The 19,766-nt window shown below is 33.5% G+C and overlaps 1 protein-coding gene across 19 annotated transcripts in view; it reads right to left on the reverse strand.

Annotated features, from left to right (window-relative positions):
- Positions 1-19,766, reverse strand: part of SOX5 (SRY-box transcription factor 5) — a 963,841-nt gene that overhangs the window by 295,662 nt on the left and 648,413 nt on the right. The gene's annotated exons all lie outside the window — the stretch shown is intronic.

Genomic DNA, 19,766 nt, shown 5'->3' on the forward strand with positions numbered 1-19,766 from the left:
CATTACCCCAAGCATTGTTTCTGTCAATATTCTTCCAGATTTTGCACTTTAAACCTCACATGCCCTATAAAATAAAGTTTCTTGCAATCTTTCCCTCTTCATAATTGCATATGTGTATGAAAAGAATTTATAATATAATTCTAAAATTTAAACACACATGTGGTGTTCTTTTTGTCATTATTTTCCCCATAATTTCTCAACTAACTCTAGCCATCTAAAATTTGGGGTATCCTTTGTATAAAAGGCACTAAATTGATTTTTCAGGCATCTGTGAAAGGAGTGATACTGAAATGATAAAAAAAAAATAATTTTCTTACTTAAAGGTTTTATTTTTATAATCTCTTACTTCCATAATTCTTTGACTTCCCACAAAGCAGATCTCTTTTTAAAAATAAAATTGTATCCTGGGTGCCTGGGTGGCTCAGTTGATTAAGCACCTACCTGCCTTCGGCTCATGATTCCAGAGTCCTGGGATTGAGTCCTGTATCAGGTTCCCTGCTCGACGGAGAGTCTGCTTCTCCCTCTGCCCCTCCCCCCCATGCCTGTGTTCTCCCTCAAGCTCTTTCACAAAAAAGTAAATAAATAAATAAAATCTTTAAAAAATAAATAAAATTGTATCCTAAGATCTTTAGGGAAGTTAGTCTCTCTCTATTTCTTAATTCTACAGTATTAAAAGTTTCCATCAAAATATATTGAATGTATGCACATCTAATATTCAGGATAATAGGTTATATCCCTGTTTATACATTTCTTCTCTAAGATGTGTTCATAGGATCTCCTAATGCCAGATCACACTGATTTGATAGCTAATGTTTTTAAGATTATTTCTAATATATTTGACTAGTTTAAAAATACACTAAAAATACTTGATAAAACTGTCATTTTAATTTTTAAAAATAGAGATGTCAACATAAACATAATCATAATCTGTTCATATGATTTTTTGTTAGTGGATAATAGTGAATACAAGGACATTAGCTATGGTGCAAGTGTCATTTTGTTGGGTGGCGCTAAGCAATGTGGAAAAAGTCAAAGTAAAAAATGTGTGCAAACAGAATCTTCAAAATTATAATTCTACACCCAAAATGGTTTCCATTTCTTATAAACATTACAGAATATGCAAAAAACATTACTATGTCTTGAATGAATATTCTGAGACAATACATTCAAAGATGAATCTTAGCTTATAATGTACTTGGATTTAGAAATAAATATGCATAATGTAATCATTACAAACCCCTGCAGGCTAAGTGAAGGTACACTTCTAGAATTATTTATTTAAAACCCACACATAAATACAAGCAAACCCATAAACACACACACACACACGCACACACACATCCCTGACAAGAGCAATCACAAATCCATTCAGTAAACTAAGGAATGTTTTTATGAATGGCCCATAATACACATTAGCTCAGTTTCATGTTCAAACCAGAATATAGCAAAATCTCTTTATTCATTTTCCACAGATCTTTCTTCTCACTATTTCCAGGGTCAAAGCAGAAAAACCCAATGTTAGCTTCACTTTGAACATTTCTATTCTATACTACTCTGTTTTCATATTATATGATGAGAAACTTAACAAACAAAAATATGGCAGCTGAACTTCATTTTCCATAATTGGAAATTACATATATCTTTCTACAGCATCTTCAGGAGAGGGAAAGACACCCAAATTGTACACAACCACATCTATTAAAATATCAGAAAATATTTCAAAATCAAGTAAGATAAAATAACATCCCATCTTGCATGTCTCTAATTTTCTACACCTTGCAAAAGACAAGGACATATTTTAAAGAGTTTAACATCATTTCACATGTATTCTAAACTCAGTTACCACAACAGTATTAAAAATTAATTATCACTGCAATTTCATGCACAAATATTGTATCTTATCGCTATTTCACCTGTCTGATTACATTTCAGCCTCTAGCATTGTTAATCTCTTTAACAGGTTTATGTAGTTAACAGATGTTCCAGTGTGGGACTCCATTGTTCATTTGCATGGTGAAGAGCTTGTTAAAGAGCGCTGGCACAGTCTTCAGTCAAGAGAGTCCTACAGTTTTCAGTTTCTTCCCTGGGATTACATTTACCATATCTACAATAATCTTCACTTGCTGGTAGGTGAACATCCAGAGAGTCTACTACCAGAAGTATTAGTGGTCCAAACCAGCAAAATATATTTCATCAAGTTTTTGTGAATGCTAAAGGCAAGCTTCAGTATTTTGCCATAGAGCTCTCACACCTCTGATATTTGATTTCTAAGGTCTAATGATAAAAAAAGGTTCTAAACTTCTAGAACAAAATTGGTAATCTTCCTTTGTTACAGTTGAAAAAGTTTTACTTAATCCTTTCCCCCTTTGTCACCTTTGCAACCATAACACAAAGGAAAGGATCTGCCTAGTGTATCTATCTTTATTTAAGTAACTTTTTAAAAAATGAATTCTTAAACTGGGAGAAGCCACTCTGGAAAACAGTATGGAGGTTCTTCAAAAAGTTAAAAAATAGAACTACCCTATGACCCAGCAATTGCACTACCAGGTATTTACCCAAAGAATACAAAAATACTGAGTCAAGGGGCACATGCACCCCAATGTTTATAGCAGCATTATCAACAATAGCCAAACTATGGAACTATGGAAAGAGCCCAAATGTCCATCAACTAATGAATGGATAAAGAAGATGTGGTAGATATATAAAATGGAATATTACTCAGCCATCAAAAAGAATGAAATCTTGCCATTTGCAATGAAGTGGATGGAGTTAGAGTACATTATGCTAAGCAAAATACGTCAGAGAAAGACAAACACCATATGATTTCACTGATATGTAGAATTTAAGAAATGAAACAGATGAACATGGGGGGGGGAGAGAAAGGCAAACCATAAAATGAACTCTCTACTATACAGAACAAACTGAAGGTTGCTGGGGGGGGGGGCTGCTAAATGGGTGATGGGTATTAAGGAGGGCACTTGTGATAAAGTGTTATATATAAGTGATGAATCATTAAATTCTACTCCTGAAACTACTATTGCACTATATGCTAACTAACTAGAGTTTAAATTAAAAATTGAAACAAAAAAATGCATTCTTGTTAATTCATTCTAAATATAGCACTTTGCTATGAGCACTTTGAGAGACATATTTCAACATCAATATTCAAGTTTTACTTTAGGTAACATGGTGATTAAGGAGAATTAATTCATTTGAAAAAAGAGGTTATATGAGACTCAACCAGAAATATATGTTCCTTTCATTGTCCAAATGACATTTCATCCTTGACTTCTGGCCTCTAGAAATACATTACCATATTTACTTTTCAGTCCTATAAACTTAAGTTAAATTAATACGAGGTAGCAAGAACATTACATTTAATAGTCTGTCTATCCAACTATAATTGGTAAGAATAATAGCCAATATTTACTGAATATTTACTTTTTGTCAGGCACTGTTTAAAGTGTGCTATACGCATTAATTCTGTTAATTCTCCTGGCAAGCCTACTTATGATTTGCACTTCGTAGCTGGAGAAACTGAGGGACATGGAGTGAAGAAAATGCCTGAGATTGTATGATTAATAAAAGAGTAGATAATCAACTGCAACCTGTTGGGCACCAGAGCCCTGAACCACAGTGCTAATCTCACCTCTCTTTAAAAACAACAACCTGGGTGGTTCAGTCAGTTAAGCGTCTGCCTTCAGCTCAGTTGTGATCCCAGGGTCCTGGGATTGAGCCCTGCATCAGGCTCCCTACTCAGCAGAGATTCTGCTTCTCCCTCTCCCCTAGCTTGAGCTCTCTCTCTCTCTCAAATAAATAAATAAAATCTTGACAACAACAACAACAAATACCTAAGTATGTCTATGTCAATATTATGGGTGAACAAGATATACTGTCATCTGCTTAGTAATTATGAAAATGAGATGGTTTTGCCCCAATATGTCCAACTCCTAAAGGAAAAAGGTATATAAATTCATTGCAATTAACTAATCCAAATATATTCTAGACTTATAAAGCTGTCTACATCTAAATATCCACTGGTTTATGCCATATTAAAAGTAAAGATCCTTAAAATTGAAATAATTATCTAAACCAAACACATAGATTTGATCTCTAAGTGACTATTCAAAATAATGATGCTCAGTCATTTATGATTTTTTAATCTATCTTTTCTTATTTTAAAGATTTTATTTTTAAGCAATCTCTACACTCAATATGGGCCTCAAACCCACAACCCTGAGATCAAGGGTTGTACATCGCACATTCCACACTGAGTCAGCCAGGTGCTCCTTAGTCTATCTTTATAAAATGTGTGGGCATCTCTAGCATCCTTTCTAATACAACAAAGTTTTGAACTTAGAAAAAAAAGTAGTGCAAAAAGTTTGGACTATCTTTAACTAGATTCTCACTAATGCAAGTTCATGAATCTTGGTATTGCACAGAGGTAGCATATCATGAACTACAGATACATACATAAAGTGCTTTAGTGCTGAACAAGTTTTAAGATGATCACATTCTTCTAATAATGCACTGTTTCTCTAACTATCAAATGGGCAAGGCAAAACAAAGTTTGAAAAATATCTTGAAAGCCATATTATTTGGCTGAAATAGGAAAAGGTGGGCAAATGTCCAGTTATAAAATAAATAGGTCCTGGATATGTGATGTGCAGCATGGTGACTACCATTAAAAATACTGTTTGTGTATCTGAAAGTTGTTAAGAAAGTAGATCTAGAAAGTTCTCATCACAAGAAAAAAAATTAGCTTTGTCACTATGTGTGGTGATGGATGTTAACAGGACTTACTGTGATCATTTCACATTATATATAATAAATATTGAGACATTACATTGTACAACTGAAACTAATAAAATATTATATGTCATATCTCAATTCAAAAAAGCTGTATTATTTGGTCATTCCTTAAATTCTTTAATAAATGGGTAAAAAATATATTTTATCACAAATGTTTCTTTTGTACTTTTTTTTTTTAAGGATTTTATTTATTTGACAGAGAGAGACACAGCCAGCGAGAGAGGGAACACAAGCAGGGGGAGTGGGAGAGGAAGAAGCAGGCTCCCAGTAGAGCAGGGAGCCCGATGCGGGGCTCCATCCCAGGACCCTAGGATCGCGCCCTGAGCCAAAGGCAGACGCTTAACGACTGAGCCATCCAGGCACCCCACAAATGTTTCTTTTGAAACTAAATTGCACTACATGTAATCTACTCTGTCAAGTTAGGAGATTCCAAATTTCATTTAGTATTAGAAAACAATAATGATGATTGTGTAAAAACTCAATTTTTTTAAAGTGTTATTGGTTTTGGTAATTTTTCATAGGAAGTTCTGCATGATACCCTAAACCAGGAATCCTTTTGGATTCTAGATCCTTTGATAGTTATCCCAAACACATAGGCACAAGCATACAGGCAGACACACACCCATGCAACTGCCCACACAATTACATATACAGTTTTAGAGAGTTGATTTTCTACCTTCATAGTTCCAAATGTGAACTTCCTCCATGAAATCCCCTACGAACCTTTATAAACCATAGATTCCAGGTTAAGAAGCTCTGATCAAAATGCGTATCTTCCCAGAACTGTACTATAAACTCATCAATATATACAATTAGATGATTTTAAGATGACCAGTTAATACTTGCAAAAAGAGCCTCAAGCTATAGATTTCATTGATGCTTTATTCAGATAAACTTAGCTAAAGATATATATGTTAATAAATTAAACTTACAGTGTTCCCACAATAAGCATTTAGAAAGAAATTAGTATTTTAATTTTACTTTAAAGAATAATAAACACATCGAGGAAGACAATGCATTACTAATGGCAATCACTGTCTTCTTACTCAGTAATCACCTTGTGATAATGCACACATATTTGAAATGGAAAGCAGAACATATTGCTAACTTTTATAAATGAATATTACCACTTTAAAAAAGCATACCAGTTCAATTTTCAACTATGAATTTTCCTGAAAACAGAATGTAAACATATGAAGGATATGCTGAGGCAAAAACCAACCCTTAAAAAAGCTCAATAGAGAACACTAAGTCTTTCTTTGGTTAATATGATCAAATTCAGTATTCTGGGAACAGGATATGGTCAGTTCCCGAGACCTATAAAACAAAAGTAAGCACTTACAAAGAGATCTCTGAAGGCTGTCTGTTATACTTGTGATTACTGCTGGTGTTAAAGCTATCCAATTTAAAATCTTTTCTAAACTTTGCTTAAAAAAAAAAAAAAGCTGCCTGATGTATACTTAAGTCCAGGAGTTCACAAAACGAAAATTGACAGAGGCACTTTTGTTCGGGCTATTTTCATAGTTAACCTACAGCGACAGAGCTTATCAGAACTTCTCATCTTTCTATACTGGAAAAAGCCACTGATAATACCTTTGTAAAATGTACTGAATTTTATAAGATCAACAATTCTTAATGTTTAAGTAAGTACAAGATATTAGACTAATTGGAATTCCAGATATTAGATGAGTAGTTCATAAATCTACCCAGTGACCAGCAAGCTATATATATATATATATATATATATATATATATATATATACACACACACACACACACACACACACACACACACACACACACACTTTCTTGAAGCTTCCCTAGGGGGTTGTGACCATAAGATGCTAGTCTTATGAATCCAAGGTCAGTTTTTAAGGAATGCTTATATTTTACACATTTCAACATTTTATGAGATACTGAAATTCCCTGAAAATTATTACTCTCAAATCTTAAAATCGTTAAATCATCACAATTTTAAAAATAGGTAGAAATTCTAAATTACTCAAATAGGTATTAGCTTCTTTTTGCTCTATAATCTATGGAAAGTTCTATATTCCATGTCCTGCTTAGTTCTAATTTTTAAAGAATACTGCAGAAAGCTTAAAGTTCAAAGGTCTCTGTAATGCAGACACAACCTACTCTTGGGGCTGATCTAATATTTTAAATAGTAACAGGCCTCATCAAGTTTAGGCAAAAGATTATTATTTTATAAAAATGGCTCCATTATATTTCAAATATAGGATCTAGTCCATATTTCAAAGATTTTTTATGTATTTTGGACAGTGCAAATAGAAGAAGTGAAAGCTGTTTGATGTTTCTTCAAAGCCTAAAAATATGGAATCTTTTAAAGATTCTTTCCCTGTGCAATAGGATGGAAATTCAACAAAAGTCTAACTTGGTTTGCCTTTTTTTGCCAAGCACTGAGATGAAATGTTAGCTTAGGTTCATATTTAATTATTGATCAGAAAACTAAATAAACATTTAAAAGCACATTTTATCTTTAAATGTATTCACCTGGGACTAAACAATACAACACAGGTGATTTATATAAATATGATTCTCAAATGGTGGTCTGTGAGCCAATATCACTGACATCACCTGAGAATACTTCATACATTTTTCTCGGGCCTCACCCCAGACTTTCTGGATCAGAAACTCAGAGGGTGAAGCCCAATGATGTGATTTAACAAAGCTTCAAGGGGAGACCGATAGTTTGTGAACTATTGGTACAGGAAAAACTGTAAGAGTTTTCCTAGAGGAGATGATGAAAGAGGGAGATGACGAAAACCTGCAGTGGTGAAGAGAGCCATCACAAAAGTGATGGAACTTAATGGTTTTGAGAATAGAGCTGAAAAGTAGCATATTGCATGGGGGAGGCAGGTGGGGATGGAGGGCAGGGAGAAGAGTCAGCAAACACCTAGGGGTAAGAATGACCAATACATTTTGGGGGGAAATGACGTTGACTTAATTTTTTAAGTCATTTCAGCCCATGTTGAAACAAGCTTATGTTTACTGATTTCCTACCAACTATATGCATTAGAAAATCTGAGATTTATGTCAAAATTACATTGTGGAAATAGATTGTTTTAAGAAATGTACTAGAAAATGTGGTTTGAATTTATTAATAGTTAAATCTGATTTATAATATAAAAATAACACAATAATAGTAGGCTTCCTTTGTTGTTTTTTAAACCAATATCATATTTGCCATCTCATTTAATTCCAGTGAGTAAAACCAAAATTTAAGGGCAAATTTTCTGATTCAATAAGAGACTGTACAAATAGGAAAACCAGTTTTGGAAAATATCTTCATTTGCATCTGGATGTTACATTGGCAGAAGTGTCTAATGGTTGTTTTTTTTTAAATACTCCTTCAGAATCACATTTACCAAGAATCTCAGAAATGCTGCATTCAAGAATAAACTGTATGTTTTCATGTGCTCTCAAAACCACTTAATAAGCAAAAGTGGCATTTAGAGAATTCTGATACATTAACTAATAGAACCTGTAAAAACAAAGAACATTTTGTGCTGTGACAGCCTCATTATCTTCCTGATGATGATTCTGTGCTGTTGTCTTACTTGTGTTTAAACAATCCAGCAAGTACACTTTAAGACATTTGATGATCTCTTCCCTGAGGGCTCAAAGGTCAACCATAAGATGTTTCTAAATAAGAATTAGGCTACATATCAAAACACTTCCATTTAACAGTAGAATTGTGAATCATATAATACTATTTTAAGAAATAAAGGGAAAAAATTCATTGTAACTAGCCACTAATTATGTACAATAATTCATCTATCATTTTCCTAAGAAGCCTCCAGAACATCCTTACAATAGTTGTTAATAAACTTGACTAAATGCCTATTCACTCTGAGTCTGAAGGAAGAAATGAAACGTGAGGAATCTTCAAATTGTGATCTGTTTAGGAAATGACTCCTTTTTATCCCACAGAGCAATGAACACAGTTTCTTACACAGAGCAGACACCTGGTAAAATTAATAAGCTAAGTGTTTGCTAGCATCATTTATAATTGGGAACTGACTACATATTCAGTGGTAAGTGAAATATGATGTCAGCAAAGCCACAGAAAGCAGTAGTTAAGCAAACTACAGCCAGGAGTCAGGCTGTTTGGGTTCAAATTCAGACTTTGTCATTTACTAACTATACAACCTTGGCAAGTTATCTAAATTCTCCAAACCTCAGTTTCCAGATCTATAAAAGGGGTTAATAAGTGATAAGTAATTCATATGGGCTATTAGATAATTTCACTGATATCTAGAATTTCACAGTGATGAAAATACTTACTAAAAATTAAATATTATTTCATTCACTCAATTTTCTCTTTCATTCATGTAATAAAAATGTTTTATATGCTAACTTGTGAAGCAGTTAATGATGTTGGCATCTAAGCACAGAGAATCAAGCCAAATAGCTTTGGTTCAAATCTGGGTTCCACCATTAACTAGTGATGTGACCCTTGGCAAGTTATCTAATCTTTCTGTGCCTCAGTTTCCTCATCTATAAAATGGGGACTATTATCTATCTTAATGAGTCATTAGTGGATTACAAGTTACAAAATAGTGAGTTATAGGAATTAGGAGACCATATGAGTTAGTATATATATTATAAATTATAAAACTCATAAAAATGGTAACTGGGACATGACAAGAACTATATATAAGTGTTTTTTAAAATAAGTATGCTCCAGGCATTATATTAGGATATAATCAGGAACAAAACACAGAATACATAAAAATATAGAAAAAGCCAGTCTCTTTACTAGGAACGTGAAGAAGACATTAACAAGAGACATGCCCTTTTGCACACCTAGCCACCAAACCAACAACAACAAAAACATCAACAATAACATATTTGCACATTCAAGTAATTTCATAGTTCTTTCTACTAAAATTGCATTCATAGAATCAATTTCTTAAAGATTAATTTAAACTATTTTTAAGGTGGCCCATTTTTAAAGATAAGCTCATACAAACTTTATTTTAAGGAAAAAAAAAAAAGTAGTCCACAAAATGTCATGTGACATTAGTGCACTTTTATCTCTGTTGCATATTCAATTTTCAAATTTCACAGTTTCATGGTTCTCTACAAAGTGATAACTCAGGGAAATGATCAAAGAATGAATGTTCAATTACTCCTCATTATGAAATAAAACTTTTTAAAGTCAAAGTCTGAAAAGAATTAGAGTAATGAATTATTTTTCATAAATACATGACACCAATTACTTATTATGCCATATTTCTACTTTTTTCCATATTTCTCTTTCTTCTTGCAAGATAGACATATCAAGATTTTTCTTTCTTCATGAGAACATTAGCGCTATCAGATTCTCCTGCAAACAAATCTTTAGGTTCCTTTACACTATAAATACAAAACAGCAACAAAGGTAATATGAGGAAAGATAGATTAGGAGCTAACTCTCCATTTTTGCTAGTTTCCCTCCTCTATACTCTAGCACCATCTTGAATAGAGTCCCTCACCAGTACATCTCCTCACTAAATCAGGCTGATTTCATAGTCCAATGTCAGTTAATTCTGTCATGTCATTAGATTAATCCCATTTTCCTATTAAACAACAACAACAAAAAGAGCTAAGGCCCATTTTTCTATACTCATTAAGACTCTCAATAAAGCTCTATGTTTACAGCAAAAGTAACACTTTTTCTTTGAAAGGGACCTTTAGCATGAGTTGACCTTAAGCAGTGATTTGAGATAAAAGAAGCACAAGCTTCAGTTCTCATTCCAAAATAAAGATAAAGCATTAAGCAGTCTACATACTCATAAGATTTCCTAGCTAGCCAAACTATTTATTCATAGTATAAAACAGAATTTCCTGAGCCTGTCTTAGTGGGCATAGAAAGACCATCTTGTAGCACACACAATCACTGAGATACTGGCATTCTTTACGTAAAACCCTGGGTTCTCTGCAAAGATTATTTTCATACAGTTTATATGAGTAATGCTATATATATAAATTTTGTCATGTTAGTCTTATAGTTGTGAAGACTTTTAAAAATATTTCTAAACTATTAGGCAGACTCCTGACCAAATATACAAAATCTGTTGAAATTCACTAATGTTTTCAGTAAAAATATAGCTACCAGTTCTGGAGTTCTTAAAGACACTGTTCTGAAAGTTTTATGGACATATCTTTTACAATTCTCAGAGAAATTCCATGAAGATTGATATTTCTGTTTAACAGATGAGGATATTACGCTCCTATGAGTAATTCACCCGAAGTAATAGTAGGAAATGGTAAATTGAAGAATTAAGACCAAGATTATGTAACTTTAAGATCCATGCTAGTCATTATGAAGTTATACTGCCTTCCTCCACTAATTCAGGTGCTGTAAGAGATGCCGCAGGTATGAAAAAATAAGGCTGGTTTTCTCTCCTCAAAGAGTTTAAATTTGAGAGGCATTTAAATACACAAGAAACAACCAGTAATCATAACTAAATTGTATAGTAGCAAATTACACATGCAGGAAAACTTTAAAGAAGACAGAACCCTGAAAATCAAAGGAAGGTGGAAATTTCTTCATCATAGTATTAGTACACGGCTTTGGAATCACTTATTTAATTTTTTTTCTATACCCCAAAGGCAGGAAATATGTCTGATTATTCACCATGTACCTCGATTCTATTATTTGGGTCTAATAAATACATATTGAGTTAATTACTCAATTTATTAAATCTTTATGTATACATAGTCTTTCGGTCTAAGCCTACAAAAGTAGGTAGAGAGGAAAAGACAGGGTACTCCCAGAGGCATCATTCAGAAGGCATCATCATTTTATGAAGGGCTATGAAAGTCAAATAGAATTGTTTACATTTGACCTGACAGGAACTGGAGAACTACTCTGGATTCCATATTGGGTGATTCTCTTAAAGTAGGTTGTTAAGAAGATTAGCAGTGGTGTGGAGAATGAATTAGGTAGAAGAGAAAGTAAAGATCTCCACTGAATAGGAAACCATTACCATGCCACATATGTGATTATAAAAAGCCTTCCATTAGATTGTAGCCATGAGAACTGAAAGAACCATCAAATCTTAGAAACAATTTGAAGCAAGTAATGATAGGATTAGATAACTTGAAAATAAGGAGGAAACAGTCAAGGATAAACACAGTTCTTGTTTGGGAGGCTGAAATAATGATTATGATATAGACAAAAATAGAATGGATAGCCAATAGAGATGATTATTAAAATATAATCAATATATCTAAAAATTAATAAATCTACATAATTAAATTAGTCTATAACTTGAGCGTTAGCCTTAATTTCTGGCTCCAGCGCTGTAAATAACAGGTGCCACACACCCTCCCTCAGGATTCAAATGAAGAGTTTATTGTTTGAGATCTTTAAATTTGTATGTGGAACATTCATATATAGATGAGCCTCAAAATACACGAAACAGATAAAGAAATAAAGATTGTAAAATAATGACTTATGAACCATTTATTTCCAGTGAATGGTTAAACACGTTTTAGTAAATAGCCCTCAGAAAGTATCTTCCGAGAGAGAAAAGAGCAAACGGCCAAGCCCTCTTCACGTATGTCTAAAACTGACAGTTCTAAGTGGGTATCATCTTCTCTTACAGTGACTCAGGTTTACCATGTAAATTTTTGAAACTTTATAGTTATTTATAATTAGAATTTGAAGGATGAAAGATGTTTTGTAAAGAAAAATCCATACATGGAAATAACAACAAACGCTTATAGAATATGCAAAACAGAGAACCTGGAAAATGAGAAGATTCTAGAAAAAAACTGCCAGAATAAAGGATTTGGAGTATTCTGGGAAATAAGGCTAAAAGATGAAGAAAGGATAACACTGTAAAAATAAAGGAGAACATTAGAAACTGACACCTCTTTCCCTTCTTTATAATGAATAAGCTTTTAAATATTGAGTTCTTAGTGCTATATGCTGAACCCTAAAACTCTTGCCATATAGATGTTAGAGTCAGAATGGGGGGGGGGGGAAGGAAAATTATCAACATCAAAAAAGTTCTGCAGAAACCTCCTGCCCTGAGTGCTTTACTGAATCGTGATCACAGGGGTAAATAGGAGGTGATGGTGTTTTTTCCCCATTAATAAATTACTTTCAAGGGAATTTATTGGGATATATGTATAAAAAGTGAAATTGTATTTAGGTTATATTAAATCCTATGGAGAACAGAGAGGAGATGCAATATTCAGATTTGGGGCAGATGCACTCTCTTCCACAATTCTATTTGAATTCCTGACTTCGGAGTATCCTTAGATATTGCTGCTATCTCAAAGTGATTCTGGCTTGGTGCTCAATAACCCACAAAAATGCCAATCCAATGTAAAGGCATGTATTCTTTATATACCCCAAAGAAGGGGAATATAAGCTTTATTTGTGTTACAAAGCTACATTGTTTGACTAATGAAGCTCAAGTTAAATAGTCATTCTCTTTAAGTCTGAAATACATATACCAAGACTGAGTATCAGGATGGGAACCAAATGGATATTGCTATGCTTACCAGCTCTGAGATGGTACAGATGCAGAGGCTTCTTACAAATGTCCTATGCTATCCATTCATTATACTTAGTGACATCAAAAAGAGAAAAAATAATTTAAAAGCTCCTATTGAGCACCTAGAGACCTTGAACATAGACAGGGATGAACACAAAGAATATTTGGTTACAAGAATCACACTTCATCTCTTTAATTTTTTATGGTACATCTTTGGTGTTTCCATTATTTTTCTTCTATTCCCTTGGTTCTAACAGAAGTATACACATACATGTATATATTTCATTAAGAGGAAATAAAAGGGTTGTCTTTAGTTAAGATGTTTCCATTCACAGAGACTACACATTTAAAAAATAAATTCCCTGAATAAATTCAATTATCTAGAGAAGCAAAGGAAATCACATGCAAATGACATTATATGCAGAGGCCATTCCGACAGCTTCATGTTTATTTTTATTGTTTCAGTCGGTGGAAGGCAGAAGCTGTCAAAAATGTAACATCTCTTCCCTTTTAAAGGTCCAATGTCTCTGGTACTGAAAATTGCATGAGCAATAATATCAAGAGAAGAAATCTGTCTACTACTGAAAATAGATGGTTCAGACTGCCTCCAACTTAATGCCAACACACAAGTGGGCCACCCTACACATCCTGGGTGTGTACCTACAAAAAGCAAAAAATAACATTTAATTTGCAAGTAGTCAGGTATCCATTCAGCCAATTAAGGCTGGTCTAAAAAGCAGTAAATTTAAAAAAAGTTAATAAATGCCCATATGTTAAATTAGCCTATACCATGACTATTAATCCTGTCTTCTGAGAGCAGCATTGTAAATAGTAGGTGCTATCTATGACTTTATTCGGAGATACTCTTTAGACTTTTACGTTCTAAGAAGGAGTAATTAAATATGACATTTTTGCCTTGTTCTTTGAATATGACAAAAATATTTGGGGAAGATTTAGGGTGATTTTTGTAATTGGTTCTTGCTGAAAATCTCTGGCTCTTGACGCAGAATTTACGTGCTACCTGAGTTCTCTTGAGACATGAATGTACCAAGTAAATGTGGCACATGTTTATATTTTTTTGCCAATTCCAAATTCATTCATTCAAATCACTCATTGTAGGCCAAATTCTTATCCAATTCCACAGAGTTACCAATTTTTCTGGAAGTGAATAGCAGCTTTGTGCATGGTAACAGGGAAGTCAAAAGCAGGTCTGTGCACGGAAAAACTATGCAACTAGTGGAAAGGATAAGAATTTGACCACAGGATTTCTTCAGTGTGGTAGAATCTAGTTTGAAATGACCTAAATGATGAAGCTTTCAACACTTTCACTTGGGTGTCAATTCTAAAACTTGACAATTTGAGTAATTGTGAGTTTTTGTATGGCCACCTTATATACCACCCTGATTGCAGTGTGTATGAGGACAATTCTTTCCTTTAATGTATTTGTATTACAATGTTCTTTATTTGTTATAATTAACCTCCAATTTCATTTAGAACCTGAGGGCATAGTCTTATCAAAATAATAAAAGCATCATTTATTAAATTTAATAATGTGCCAATCATTGTATTAGGGCTTTTAATAGGCTATGATCCTTCCTAAGAGACCTATGAAGCAGGTATTACTGTCACTGTTTTTACACACATAGAAACTGAGTGAAGCCATGAAACTCAGCATATACCATGCAAGTGCAGTAAATATTTTGAACCCATCTCCCCGAATCTTCAAATTTGCTTTTAGCCATTTTGCTACACAGGTTTTCATCAGACTGAAAACACCTAAGTGTTCTAATTGTACTAACATTGATCTAATTTTCTAGTCAAAGCTTGTTTTATCTCTGTATCTGTCATCTATCTCATAGGATATTTCTAATATGCCTGTTTGGTTTCATAATGTACTTTATTAACATACTCAGTTTTCTCTACTATTTTTAATTAGCTACATCTTACATTTCAATTTCCTTGACATGTATTTCCAAATGAAAATTAAGCAGCTTTGTCAAACTCATAACATTTTAAACAACCCCCTACTTCCCCCAAGACACACACACACACACACACACACACACACACACACACACACACACACACGAATGAAGCAGGCATACAAAATTTGTTAACCATGTGCCTACTTTTTGAAAAGCATACTCTGTCCTGGAGGGAATTCAATAATCTTCTAATAGTGAAATCTAGTATCTTTCATGACTTCTTCAGACTATTTGAAACTACTGAATAGTTCTTTCCTTAGCTTTCTGATGGCCCACCATCTGCTATTCGTTCTTATCCCAGGCATTGCCTGTTTTGATCTTAAATCCTCTAAAGCGTATTCAATAACCATGGTAAGTTCCTACTTCTCTTTCTAAACTCTCTTAGGAAAATGATCTTGACACTGTGTGTTGAAGATCTCTCAGCTGCCTGCACCTAGCTTTCCAGAAAAATTTATAACTCCTTTGGATGAAACACAAACTTCCTTATCCTTACTCTCTACCCCACTTCAGTGATACAACCATAATTTAACTCCTTGCTTTCCCCCAGGCCCTGTTCTCCTTAATATCTTCCCTTCCTCTTTCAAGATAACTGCAAGCTTTAAAATTCAGCTTAGATTTACTTCCTTGGGGGACTGTAAATTGTCAACAAATATTTGTGGAGTAAGTGATTCTTCTTAAATTCACAATTTAAAATCTTGTGTCTAGGCAGGTAATGTTCACATTCCCATCTCTTGGCAAAGAGGTTTCAATCCCATATTTCCAACAGTTGGTTTTCTATCTGAATATCTCAGTACCTCAAACCCAACATATACAAATGTGAACTCAGAATTCTGTCCCCCACACTGGCTCACTTCTGTTTTCTTTCCTTAAAGTGGCACCAACATTCTCACAGTCACATAGGATTAAAGTAAGAATCATTAATTTTTATCTTAAGCAAATTTCTTAACCTCTATGAATTTTAATTTTTCTATGTCAAAATGAGAGATGTGGACTCAACGAATGCTAAGATCTAATGCCAGGTTTTAAGTTCTATAGGTCTGTGAGTGGTAAATATACGAAAACACATCAGATAATTGTCCTATCTACAACCTGTTCATTCTAAAACCCTTTATCATTCTATCTTTCTTTTCATAATCCACATAAAAAAGATACCTGGATTTACAGTAAGATAAACTAGGCATTTGTATTATTTGCCACCAATGAAATGGATTAAATGGTCTAAGTCTGTCCCTATAGAAAGAAATAGGTTTTTCCAGGCACTATGCCACCACTAAATGGACAGTAATACCTCTTACTGTGAAAAGCAGATCTGTAAATTAAGCTCTAGCTGGGTGTAAATAACAAAAGAGACAGTTAAAAAAAAATTCTACATACAAACATACAGTTAATATAAAAGTATGGCTTTCATTGCTAATACATATGTATTTTACATATATATACATGTATAATAATATATATTTTTAACAAATTTTCAACAAATATGTTAAAATATGTTAAAACTTTGACTGTTTTAGCTGGTTTAATCAGCTTTCATATTTTGCCTTTCTGCTTTCAGTGAAGTGTTCTATTTCATGGCTCTACTTAGTATTTCTAGGAACAAGACAATTAATATTCCTTTTTGTTGATCCCTCTAAAACGCTTAATTATTCATCTGACTTTGCCACATTCTGACTGGCCTGGCAGAATAAATAATGTCAAGGCTGGGAAGAAAACATATTAGAAGTATTCTGAAGCAAGTGAAAAAAATTTTTTCATATTTGAGCAAGGAAATTAAATATAGATACTCCTGGTCATTTCTCATACTCTTCACAAAACCTACTCACCTTTTTTTTTTGTGGGAATACCTGTATTACCCAATCCTGGGTTACAGAACAGACCCCCTCCCCCCAAAAACTGTTTGGTATTGTTTCACAGAACTTAGTTAGCACTTTATATGTTTCTCTAAACTAGAAACAAGCCAATTACCAGCCAAAATATTTGAAGGTTTTTCTAAAACAGGACACCCATCTCCCCTTATTTTTACTCCATCTGAGATTGAACCCTGGTTCAATTTTGGTTCCATGGATCTGGTCCAGAAGCAGACCAGAATTAATATTTTTAACTTTTTTTCTAAGATAAGTCTAAAGATTTATCTGAATAATGAATTAATATTTATTTCATGACATAGGATTTTTATAAGGTCATTTTTGCCTCCACAACCTTTCATGGTTCCCCAACAATTACAGATTATAAACTCCTAACTTCTGATAGCATTCAAGGCCCCTTACAATCTGGCCTTAATCTACCTTTAGAGCCCATTCTCACTGGCTGTGTGACTTTATTTTATTCTCTCCATTTTAGTATCCATATCAGTAAAATGGAGACTTCTTAAAGGCATGCTCTAGTCAAATCAACTAAGTTGCTTAGGGTTTCACACACATACCTAGAAATTCTGTGAACAGATACAAATAGCAGTACCATTTGTATGCAACATAATTTTCACAACCATACCCAGAAGATCTGTTCCTTATTGAGCTCCTTTCCTTCAGTCTACTTAGACTATCTCCTTCCCTTGCATTTTCAAATCATACCTATCCTTCAAGACTCAGCTGAATTATCTTTAAGGAAACTTTTCTTCACTTTCACCCTCTCACTCAATCCTCTCCAGGAACCATTCTACTGTCCCACTTTTGAAATTGATCCCACTCATTTCTGATTTATTGTAACTTGCACATATATATTGGATGTGTGCCACGGTCTTCTTGAGGAGTGGTCCTAAAAGCATCAGTCTGCAACAAGACAAGAAGCTGCCCCAGAACGGAAATCGCTTTTATCACTAGGCACCCTGTTTAGTTCAGCTGGTATTCTTTTCATGACAAGACTTAATGAAGGGAGGCACAAGACACATTTGGAGTAGCACTGCTCTAGAACCATTTGCTTAGAAATCTGCTCTTCTCCCTCAGTCAGAAAATGCTCTTCTTCCTTCATAAATTCCCATAGCATACCATAAACCCCTCATTGGTAACTCTCACCATAATATTACCAAAGCCTTAAACAGATTTATCTGTATATCCATTTTCTCCACCAGACTGTAAGTTCCCAGAGGATAAAAATGTGCCCTTTTCATGTTTGCAGCTAATATATTTTATACATAGAAGATATTCTATAAATGTTGGTTTAATTGAAATGATTTCTTTCCCCTGTCATTACACTGAAAAATAAGGCATTTAAGATTTAGGTGAAACATGACTTCCGCCTTTGTGATAACTTTCTCCTATCACACTGGTTCTCATGATATACCTAGGATGCAGACAGTATTAGAAAGAGAGGACTGAGGTAAAGGTTAAATATAGAAGATGTTTGGAATAAGACAGATAATTAAGAGAAAAAAAGTTATTGAAAATAAAAGGAAAAAGAAAAGAGTATAAGAAGTCTATGCCATAAGTAAAAGGAAAGTTGAACTATTTCTCATAGATTTAATGCAGTATTGAGAAACCACCTATATTTCAAACTAGAATATTATGGAGATAGGGTGTGGGGCAGAAGCCTGTAAGAGAGGATTATACCTGACTTCCAAACTTTTTTCCTATACCAAAGGTTAGATTTTTTTTTTTACTCTCTATTATAAATATAGAGACCTTTCAAATGCTTAACTCATTTCTCCAACACATACAAACTTTGTACCCATTCTACTTCCAGACAAGAAAGCATGGAATAGTGCATATCGTAAGGAGTAATGAAAATGAAAAGATAATACTGAATTCATGCATATATTTAAAACTTTACATATAACTTTTAAAATTAAAAAATGCAACATTTCAAACTACTTTTACATACCAGAAAATCAACGTAGATTCCCCTTGTATAACTCAACACTGCCTCTGAGGCTATTTGTAGCTAAGCTACATGGTCTGCGGTTCTTATCACACTCCCAGTAACTATTCAACCTATTTTTTCCCTTAACTATGTAGACAGGACATGAAAACAGAACTTGGTGCTAAATTTTATTCTAAATTGGATTTGCACCATCCCCAGTGGTTTTGCTGTGTTTGCTATTTCTTAGCTATGACTTCTGGTTGTACTGATCTCTCAAATTTTTCACTATTGCTCCTCATGTAAAATTTATTACGATATATTTTTTTCTTTTTTCTTTTTTTTCCTTTCAGTAGAGGTGCATAAATGAGGCACTTCACTCACTCAGGAAATCTCTTTATAATTACAGGGATCATATAAAAATCCCCTTATCTACCATGGAAATCTGGTAGCTATTTGAATGTAACAAAAATACTTAACTATTCAAAATTAGATGAAGAGACTACAGTCACTTTTTTAAATGATAAAACTATGAAGGCACATATTTTTCATCAAAAAAATATAAACAATATTTTTGAGGTAAATATTTAAAGAAACTAAATGTTTATGTATACCTCATATATTAAACTAAAAGCACCTCAATTACAAATAATCAGAG

This window comes from Ursus americanus, chromosome 25 (assembly GCF_024610735.1).
Source record: "Ursus americanus isolate L20-20 chromosome 25, mUrsAme1.1.p, whole genome shotgun sequence".
NCBI lineage: Eukaryota > Metazoa > Chordata > Mammalia > Carnivora > Ursidae > Ursus > Ursus americanus.